This window comes from Myotis lucifugus, unplaced genomic scaffold, assembly GCF_000147115.1.
Source record: "Myotis lucifugus unplaced genomic scaffold, Myoluc2.0 scaffold_95, whole genome shotgun sequence".
Lineage (NCBI taxonomy): Eukaryota > Metazoa > Chordata > Mammalia > Chiroptera > Vespertilionidae > Myotis > Myotis lucifugus.
In genome coordinates, this window is record NW_005871143.1 from 638015 (window position 1) to 647950 (window position 9936).

The 9936-nt window shown below is 44.4% G+C and overlaps 1 long non-coding RNA gene across 1 annotated transcript in view; it reads left to right on the top strand.

Annotated features, from left to right (window-relative positions):
* Positions 1 to 9664, top strand: part of LOC111826671 — a 49895-nt gene extending 40231 nt beyond the window's left edge. The window contains exon 3 of the long non-coding RNA XR_002830031.1: positions 9640 to 9664. This is a non-coding gene — a long non-coding RNA (uncharacterized LOC111826671). The remainder of the gene's footprint in view (positions 1 to 9639) is intronic.
* The last annotated feature ends 272 nt before the right edge of the window (positions 9665 to 9936 follow it).

Sequence of the window (9936 nt, forward strand, 5' to 3'; positions counted from 1 at the left end):
CTGGCATTTTATAAGCATTTTATGAAAATGGAAACCCAAAAAACTAACAAGTATTTGAATAGATGTTCAAATTCATTAGTAAGCCAACAAATGTATGCCTTATGAGAATGACAAAAAAAAAACAAAAAAAAAAAAAACAGAAACCAGATAATGTCAGGTATTGGTGTGGATTTGCAAACATGGAACCCTTCATGCCAGCAGGAGAGTAAACTGTGGTCAAATTAAGTGCACACACACTCCTGACCCCAAAATTCTACTCTTCTACCAGCACTTTTATAGTTTGGGTTATGTTTATTTTTAGCACATAAATATTTAATCCATCTGGATTTATTTTGTTGTAGTGGGTAAGTACTGAGCAATATTTATTTTCCGCAAATGTTTGGCCAGTTGACAAAACACTTTTGAATAATACCACCTTTCCCTCACTGTCACTCTATCATTTACTAATTTCTTATAGATTCCTGGGTCTATTTCGAAGTGTTAGGTTTCTAAAGAGTGGATTTTGGGGCTGCCAAGCAGTGACCCATTTGGAGAATATTTAATCATTCCTGTGTTTTGTGCTTTGATGTCAAGAGCCATGAACTAACTACAGATACAAAGAAAAAACAGTCACTAAAACCAACGGCTGTTTTTCCTGGTACTTATAAACTCCTGTTGTATGGAGCTTTGTTTTCTGGCTGATATTCTTAAATGAGCCCTTTCTCACATTCCCCCCTCCTTCCTGGTCTCCAACCTTCTGGTAGCATCTTTTGCTTCTATTTCTTTGACAGATGTTAAATTTTTATCCTCTCTCTCTTCTCTCTTCCCTCTCTCTCTTACTACCCTCCATCCCCAAACTTAATCCTATTTCAAAAAGAAAGTTTAAAGTCTTGAACATAGTTTGGAAATCAGAAAACCTCTCTGGAGATTAGCAATTTAGCAATTTGGAGATTTCACTCAGCCCAAATACCAGTAAAAAAAAAAAAAAACCCAAAAAACTCCTTCAGAATTGAAGTGCCTCTTTGTTACACAATGGCAAGCCTGGTGGCACTCATGTGCGTTCTCCTAGCATGAGGCTCTCCCTGCACAGGCTCAGTGCAATTATCAGAAACAAGACGCCTGGCCACTGAGGGCTAAAAACTTGAGAAGCAGCCCTGCCAGCATGACTCAGTGGTTGAGCATTAACCTATGAACCAGGAGGCCGCTGGTTGGATTCCTGGGCAGGGCACATGCCCAGGGTTGCAGGCTTGATCTCCAGTAGGGAGTGTGCAGGAGGCAGCTGACCAATGATTCTCTCTCATTATGGATATTTCTATCTTCTCTCTCCCTCTCCCTTCTTCTCTGAAATCAATAAAAATATATTCAAAAACACACAAAAAAACCCCCACAAAAAAAAAAACCAAAAAGCAAAAAAACTAGAGGAGCAGCCCAGACACCTAAAAACCAGCTTCACATCAGGGAGATCAAGTCACATATCAAGGCTGCAAAAAGCATGCTCTGCTCAAAGAGTGTCAGTCACTTTAGTTCTTAAAGACACAGACAGCACTTAAAGGCTGTCAATCATGCCCTATAAAAGAAGGCAAGTAACTTTTAACATATGAATTGCCAACATTTTCCAAGTAAATTAAATAGAATTTTTTGATGTAAAAATTATTATTTCCCAGATTGGGCCAGTTCTTTTCCATGAGAATGTTTGGAATAGCATTGTCTGTCAGATTAAAAGAAAAAAGATTAAATAGACCTATTAAAGCAGAAAGGAAAAGATCTGGCCCCTTGACGGTAATGTTCCATAGTCAACTTGAAGACTGACAATGTGCTAGACTAGGAAGCTGTCCTGCTGGGGAAAGTCAACAACCAAATTGCACTGTCCAATACAGCAACCACGAGACACATGGGCTATTTAAGTTTAAGTAAAATTCAATAAAACTAGTTTTAGTCACACTGGCCACATTCCAAATGCTCAATAACTCCATGTGGCTAAGTGGCTACTGTATTGAACAGCAAGTATATAGTACATTTTCATTATCACAGTAAGTTCTATTGGGCACCACTGATTAGAGTCCAGCCGTGGGCAAACTATGGCCCGCGGGCCGGATCCGGCCCATTTGAAATGAATAAAACTAAAAAAAAAAAGACCGTACCCTTTTATGTAATGATGTTTACTTTGAATTTATATTAGTTCACACAAATACTCCATCATGCTTTTGTTCCGGCCCTCCGGTCCAGTTTAAGAACCCATTGTGGCCCTCGAGTCAAAAAGTTTGCCCACCCCTGGATTAGACCCATGTTACTCAACATATGGTAGTGGGCCAGCAGCACAGACACCACCCAGAAGCTGAGCGGCGTCATGGGTGTGGTGCCCAGATCTTAGAAGGGCTCTGCTCTTGGTTTAATGCTTTGTTGTCACCATCTTGGAATTGATAATGACTTTTGAGCAAGGGGTGCTGTATTTTTATTTGCACAGAGCCCCACAAATTATGTAGCCAATCCTGCATGGAGCTTGTTACAAATGCAAAACATCTGGCCCCACCCCACACCTGCTGAGTCAGAACCTGAATTTTAATAAGATGCTCCCCCCACCCACTGAATTTTATGGACATTAAACTTTGAGAAACAGGATCTAGAAGAGCAGTCCTTAAGCTTTTTAAAATATGGAACTTTTTCTTTAAATTGATAAAAATAAAATTTATACAGAGCCAAATATATAAAACAGACCAAAATAATTACACCCGAAAGTGCAATTTATATAGTCATTGTTAAATAACATCTGGTTAATTTGGGGTTCCTAGGGTTCTGTGGAAGAGCTTGAACACCTCTACTCTAGAATCCCTTGGTTGGAGATAGTTTACACTGTTGAAACAGCCCCAATCCTATACCTAAGGAGAACTGGCAAACCCCGGGTAAGCCAAGTCTCTTGGAATAAGGAGACAAATTGGAACCATGGTAACCATAGTATGATGCAATTTTTGTAGATGATATTGGCCAAGGAGTATTCGAGCTCCTCCCACTTTGTGCTAGGCACTTCATTACATCACCTCGTTTAAACGTCACAGCTCAATAAAGGAGGTGCTGGCATTAACCATACCCTACACATGAGTAAGTGAGGCTTAGGCTGAGTAAGTAACTTACCTAAGCAAAGGCAAGATTTGAACCCAGGTTCAGAACAGGAATTAGGATGGGATGAAGGAAGCACTCTCCTTGGGTGCAAAATTTGAGAGGCCAAATCTCAGTAATCAAGATAAAGAATATTTGAATTTGATTTTTTTAAGTCTAAATTAAAACCATCCATGAAGAGCAACCTATTCTCATCCTATCTAATAATAGACAAACATGGTAATTGACCATACCTTTGCTACGACTCCTATTGGCTAATCAGCATGATATGCAAATTAACCACCAACAAAGATGGCGGCTAATTTGCATACTGCAGGCAGGGTGGGACAGTGCCATCCCGCCTGCCCCACGGCCATCTGGGCCTGCTATTTGTGACCCGGAGCGGTGGGGCAGGACAGCGAATCCCGCCTGCCCTGCCACCATCCGGGCCTGCTATCTGCCACCCGGGGCGGTGGGCATCCATGTGCGACCCGACCCGGGGCAGCTCCCCAACCCCCGGATTGGACCTGCCATGTGTGCGACCTGGGGAGGCGGGGCAAGCACCGAGGGATCGGGCCTGCCATCTGCCACCTGGGGAGCGGGCCTAAGCCAGCAGGTGGTTATCTCCCGAGGGGTCCCAGACTGTGAGAGGGCACAAGTGGGGCTGAGGGACACCCCCCCACACCCCCCTCCCCCGCCAGTGCACAAATTTTTGTGCACCGGGCCTCTAGTCTATATAAAAAAGCTTAAGCGACCATTATGACCAGACGACAGGCCAGTAGCTATGACGTGCACTGACCACCAGGGGGTAGATGCTCAACACAGGAGCTGCCCCTTGATGGTCAGTGCACTTTTAAATAAAGGCAGATTGTTGTTGGTTTATGACCCTGCATTATTGTGCAACAGGAACAGTCATTTCCTCTCAGCCCATGTTCCCAGCACTGGGCATTGCACAGCCACCAAGTTGAGGAAGGCTGGCAACAGTGCATGAACAGACTGGTCAATGCAGACTTTAGCTCTAGTCATGATTTCTTATTTTAGAGATTTTTACTTTTCCCACTTCGGCCACCCTAAGAGAGGATGATTTGATAAATGTAGATAGGGGCCACATTTTTCCTTCTGCCTCAGGCTCCAATGTGTATTGCCACTACCCAGGTCCATCAGATTACAGATCCTGGGTTGAAAACCTGCCTGTGCCTACACCAGTGGTCTCCGTCTTGGCTGCACATTAAAATCAAACATCCCAGTTGGGGTCCAACCCCAGCAGGTCCAGGGGTCCCCAAAGGTGTGGATGGAGTCGGCGAAAAAGGAATGACACAGAAACAGCCTTCAGTTGATCAGCAGCCTAGCCAGGATCTCCAGCCAGGATCTCCAGCCAAGTTCTGGTCAGGATCTCCAGCCAAGTTCTGGTTAGGATCTCCAGCGAAGTTCTGCTTAGGAACTCCAGCGAAGTTCTGGCCAAGTTCTGGTTCTTATTGTCTTGTTACATCTGTATTTATACCAGTCGATTTTAATCCTGTCAATTTCTATTGCAAAGGTTAGGGCGTTTCTTATCTCCATTCCAGGGAGTAAAGATTATGTAGCTTAAGCATTATTGTTTGTAGTTAAAGTGATTAACTACCCGCCTGGCACTTAGTTAAGGGGTTTTATCCCCTCCCTAACTTCAGGGAAAAATCCCTACCTGGGGAAACAACCTTTCTCGGAGAGGTGACCTTGGTTAAAACACATAGCGCTAAGGGGAACAAACATATTAAGAACAGTATGCCATATACACCAGGTCCCTTGAAACATATGCTGTGCAGATGTTTCTTTCCTGCAGCGACTGTGTCAAGCAGCAAGGATGGACCGGCTTCCGGCACATCCCCACACTGGAACCAATCCCCAGAGTCCCCTTTCATTTGTCTGGGTAGTTCAGAATGAGGCCCGGCATTAGGTTTGTTGTAAAACGCCCCAGTTCATTCTAATGCAAGCATGTCAAACTCAAAGACTAACATGGGCCAAATAAACAAAGTTTAGGTATATGTGGGCCACACAAAACCAAAAGCTTCAATTTTCATAGAAATGTAGGTTTATTTCAATAGAGACATGCTGAATACAAAGGGCTGAAATAAGTGAGTAATCATTAACAAAATAATAGAACATTTTATTAAAAATTAATATTTTTTCTTGAACATTAACTTACCAGACACTGAATAACTGCACAAAATAATAAGTGTTACGCAAATAAACCTATATTTTTGTTCTCCAAAAGCGAAATATTTCCTGGTGTGCATACCAAACAAGTCAGTCCAAGACTAATGACATGGAATTGGCTGCTAAAATGTTTGCTACGGGTAAGGTGCATAAGGGAAATGAATGCAACATGATTATAGTAATCAGTCATTAGCGAACGTTGTAGTTCATTATTAATAACTAGAGGCCCAGTGCACGAATTTGTGCATGGGTGGGGTCCCTCAGCCTGGCTTGCGATCAGAGCGATTGGGGCTATCTCGCCCAGTCCTCAACAGGGCAGGCCAGTGGTGGGGAGGGACCGTGGGAGGTTGGCTGTGGGAGCACACTGACCACCCGGGGGCAGCTCCCGCATTAAGCATCTGCCCCCTGGTGGTCAGTGCACATCATAGCGACCAGTCGATTGGTCGTTAGGTCGACTGGGTATAACGGTCGCTTAGGCTTTTATATATATAGATTATGTATAACAGGATATTGTAAAAATTAAGTTATGGATTTTTTATTAAAACATTTCTTACATACTGTTATATTGACTGGGCTGCAAAAATATTTGGTGTGGGCCGTTTGTTCTAATGTGTGGCCAAGGTTGACAGTTACTTTGCTACACTGTACTGCCTCCCGTGGAGGATGACAGGAGCCCAGCACATAAAACGACATTCTCCCTGAGCTTTCTGAGAGGTGAGGTCAGCTGGAAAACACTCTCTCTTTCAGATTGGAATAAGAATCATAGAATCTTAGATCTAGATGTTGCCTTAGGAGTCATAGATTGTTGAGCTATAAGGACCTCTAATCAGATTGCCAATGATACTGATGAAAAACAGAGGCTCAGAAAGGTAATGAGGGGTGGAGAGACAGGAGCAACGAAATCCCAGAACTCAGCCAAGCTCTTCAAGGCACCCATCAGAGAAAAAAGCACTTCCTTCTCTCACCAAAAAGAAATGAAAGCAGCCCCCCACGTCAGTAGATTACCCCCAAGTCATAAGAATTATAGTAAAATTTGTCTGTTTAATTCAGCATCTTAAAACATTTTTCAGAAAAAACTTGATCAATCTGAATCCCAATTGTTAAAGTGATAACCGGCAGGCCGAGTGTTTTGTTTGATCGGTGCTGTTTTAAAAAAGTTGACCGGACATTTAAACGTTGAGAGAGTTCACATAAAATTTCAGAGAATGTACTTCTCTTGAAAGCTTGGGATATTTGGCAAGTGGACCTGCATTCCTGTCGGTAACAATTGGCCGAGCTGGGTCACTGTGGCCCATCGAAAGCAGGTCCCAGGCCTCCCCTTTCTGTCACAGCCCCCACTACTTCCAGTCGCATCCATGCTCCAGGCTGGCTAAATGTCACTGCAAAATTTAAAACGAAAGTTGACATCTCGTAAATGCCAGAATCCTCCACCCAGTCTGTTTCATGCATTTACATCAACTACTTGGCCCTAGTAGCATTTGAATCTGCAACTCCTGATCATGTTGTCATAGTTCACCATAATTCGCCATACGCTGGGGCAGAAAGAGCAACTCCTCTGCTCACTTCTGAGTGGAGAAGCTGCCCGGGCTGGTGGGGACTGGAGGAGGGGCCTTGACAAAGAGCGGAGGGGGCTGGATCTTCTATTCTTCGGTTTCTGATCACATGGCTTCGTTTCAGTCATCGTGACACACCACAGACTGTCAGAGTTTTTCATTAGAAATCTCCACTCCATCAAGAATCTTCTTTCTGCCTGTTAATTTGGGCTATTCTCCCGTCTCAGAACATCCTCCGTCTTCATCTGAAGTCCATTTGTTCTTCCAGGCTCAGCCTCCTGGGTGACTCTGATCTGTGTGGTTCTCTCCCTTCTCAGAAATTCCTATGACATCAAGTCAGTAGAGAAACCATATGCTCTTTTGATTTCTCCAGAACAGAGAACACGCTCCTTCGGTTTGCCTACTTGTAATGTTTGAATCTCCCTAACACCCAGGATGATGCTGAACAAACAGGATCATCTCAACAGACCCTGTACTTTTAAAAAAAAATTTATTGTTGATACTATTACAGATGCTTCTCATCACTCCCCACCCCTTTGTCCCCACTCTTCTGGCCTTCACCACACTGTTGTCTTGACCATGGGCTATGCATACATGTTCTTTGGCTAATCTCTTCACCTTCTTTATTGCAGTCCCTCCTTAAGTCCTCCCTCTGACATCTGTCAGTTTGTTCCATGTATCCATGCCTCTGTTTCCATTTCGTCCATCAGTGTCTTTTGTTCATTAGATTCCACATATAAGTGAGATCATATGGTATTTGTCTTTCACGGTCTGGCTTATTTCACTTGGCATAATAGTCTCCAGGTCCTGCTACCGCAAAGGGTAAGATCCTATGCTTTGACTCAGCGTTCCCTCTGCCTTCCTCGGCCTATCAGAGCAGGTGATGCAGATCCTACTTTCGGCCACTAGAGGGCGATCGTCCACACGCATCTTGCCCTGCCCATGTTCCCAGCTGCACAGATTACTAGAGCCTCTGGAAGTAGGGCAGGCTCATTTATTTCCTCTCCAACACAGCCTCAGGCCGCTAGAGCCTCTGATGCCAGGGTCCCTGCCGTGCAAACAGCAGAACGAAAACACTGCAAATAAGAAAGGTCACTGCATCTGCTCTGCACATTTATTTCTCACCTGAAATCTCCGCTTCACTAGCAACGTCCCAGCTCAGGCTCTGAATATTTTCCCCAGCTCAATATTCCAGCAGGAGGGAAACTACATCTGTGACTACTGCGCACATGTGTGTGTATGTGTTTACAGATTATTACATCAGATTCATGGCCCAGGATTGTGTCAAAGAAGGTTTCCATCCATCCTCCCGGCCCTCAGTCCCTGGGAAGTTCCTGATTAGGGCCCTGATGCTCCAACTCTGCTCTGCTTTGGCTGCTGTTGTTTTCCACAAATAACAAGACTGACCTTTTAAAACAGGCCCTATCAAATTGCAGCAGCCTTAAGGCAGAGGCAGCGGTCAGGTTTTATCTGAGCGATTTGATGAGCCCAAAGTAACAATATGAAGGGAGCACTGTAGGTCTGGAAATGGGACCGATGCCACGAGGGTAGGAAGCGCAGAAGGGTAGGTACCTAAGGTAAGACTAATCACGCATGCCCATGGGCCCACCATGGTGTCACGTTGGTACTGCGGATGATGATGCTGGCATTGGTTGAGTCAGAGGGACAGCAAGGGCTTGGCAAGTGCATATGTTTGTCAGAGATTCACACGGATTTCCAGACACTGGGAAGAAAGCTTGCCTAGAGCTCAACTTGGACTAGTGAAGACCTGGACTCAAAAGCCCTAAGCACAAGCTTCCTGGCCCGGACTAACATGTTGCAAGGTCATCTCACTGGCAGCTTCTAAGAAGCATTCAGATCTACTGGCAAACTTTACGTGTCTATTTCATCCATCACCAACACCACCATCAAAAGGATGCACTTATTAATAGAGGCAGCATAGCATCTCTGAGGCCAGACTCCCTGAGTGGGGATTACAGTTCTGACATTTATTAGCCAGAACTTAAACTCACTACCTCAGTTTATTCACCTGTAAAATATGACTGATAATAGTACCCACTTCAGTGGATTACTCTGAAGATTAAATGAGTTAATCTATATATATAAAAGGCTAATATGCAAAGTGTCCCCTCGGGCGGGAGTTCCACCAACTGGGCTTGCTATGACAAGCACTGACCACCAGGGGGTGGCGCAGAATGAAGGAAAGCCCCGGCTGGGGGCTGGCAGCCAGGGAAGGGAGGTGGAGAAGGGAGGCCCCAGCCGGCAACCAGCAGCCAGCAGTCGCTAGGGACCCTACCAGTACAGAACTCAATAGCAGAGTTAGTATTATTAAAATGCCAATATTACCCAAAGTGGGCTACAGGGTCAGTGCAATCCCTATAAAATTGCAATGAGTTGTTTGTTAATCCTCACCCTGGGGATATTTTTCCATTGAATTTTAGAGAGAGTGGAAGGGAGGAGGAAGAGACAGAGAGAAACATTGATGTGAGAGAGACACAATGACTGGTTGCCTCCCACACACACCCAGATAAGGGTCGGAGATTGAGCCTGCAACAGAGGTACATGCCCTTGACCAGGAATTGAACCTGGGACCCTTCACTCTATCCACTGAGCCGACCAGGAATTGAACCTGGGACCCTTCACTCTATCCACCGAGCCAAACTGGCTAGGTTTCTCTCTCTCTCTCTCTCTCTCTCTCTCTCTCTCTCTCTCTCTCTCTCTTCCTTCTTTCCTTCCTTCCTTCTTTCCTTCCTTCTTCCTTTCTTTTTAATTTTTTTCCTTTTTAATCCTCACCCAACGATATTTTTCCATTGATTTTTAGGGAGAGTGGAAGAGAGAGCGAAAGACAGAGAGAAACATCAATGTGCGAGAAACACATCAATTGTTTGTCTATTGCACGAGCCCTGACCAGGGCCTGGACTGGGGAGGAGCCTGCAAGCAAGGTACGTGTCCTTGACGGGAATCAAACCAGGGGAACCTTTGGTTCATAAGCTGATGCTCTATCCACTAAGCCAAACTGGCTAGGGCTTTTTTTTTTTTTTTAGAAGTAGTAGAAAAATATATTCTAAAATTCATATGGAATCTCAAGGTACCGTGAATAGCCAAAACAATCTTGAAA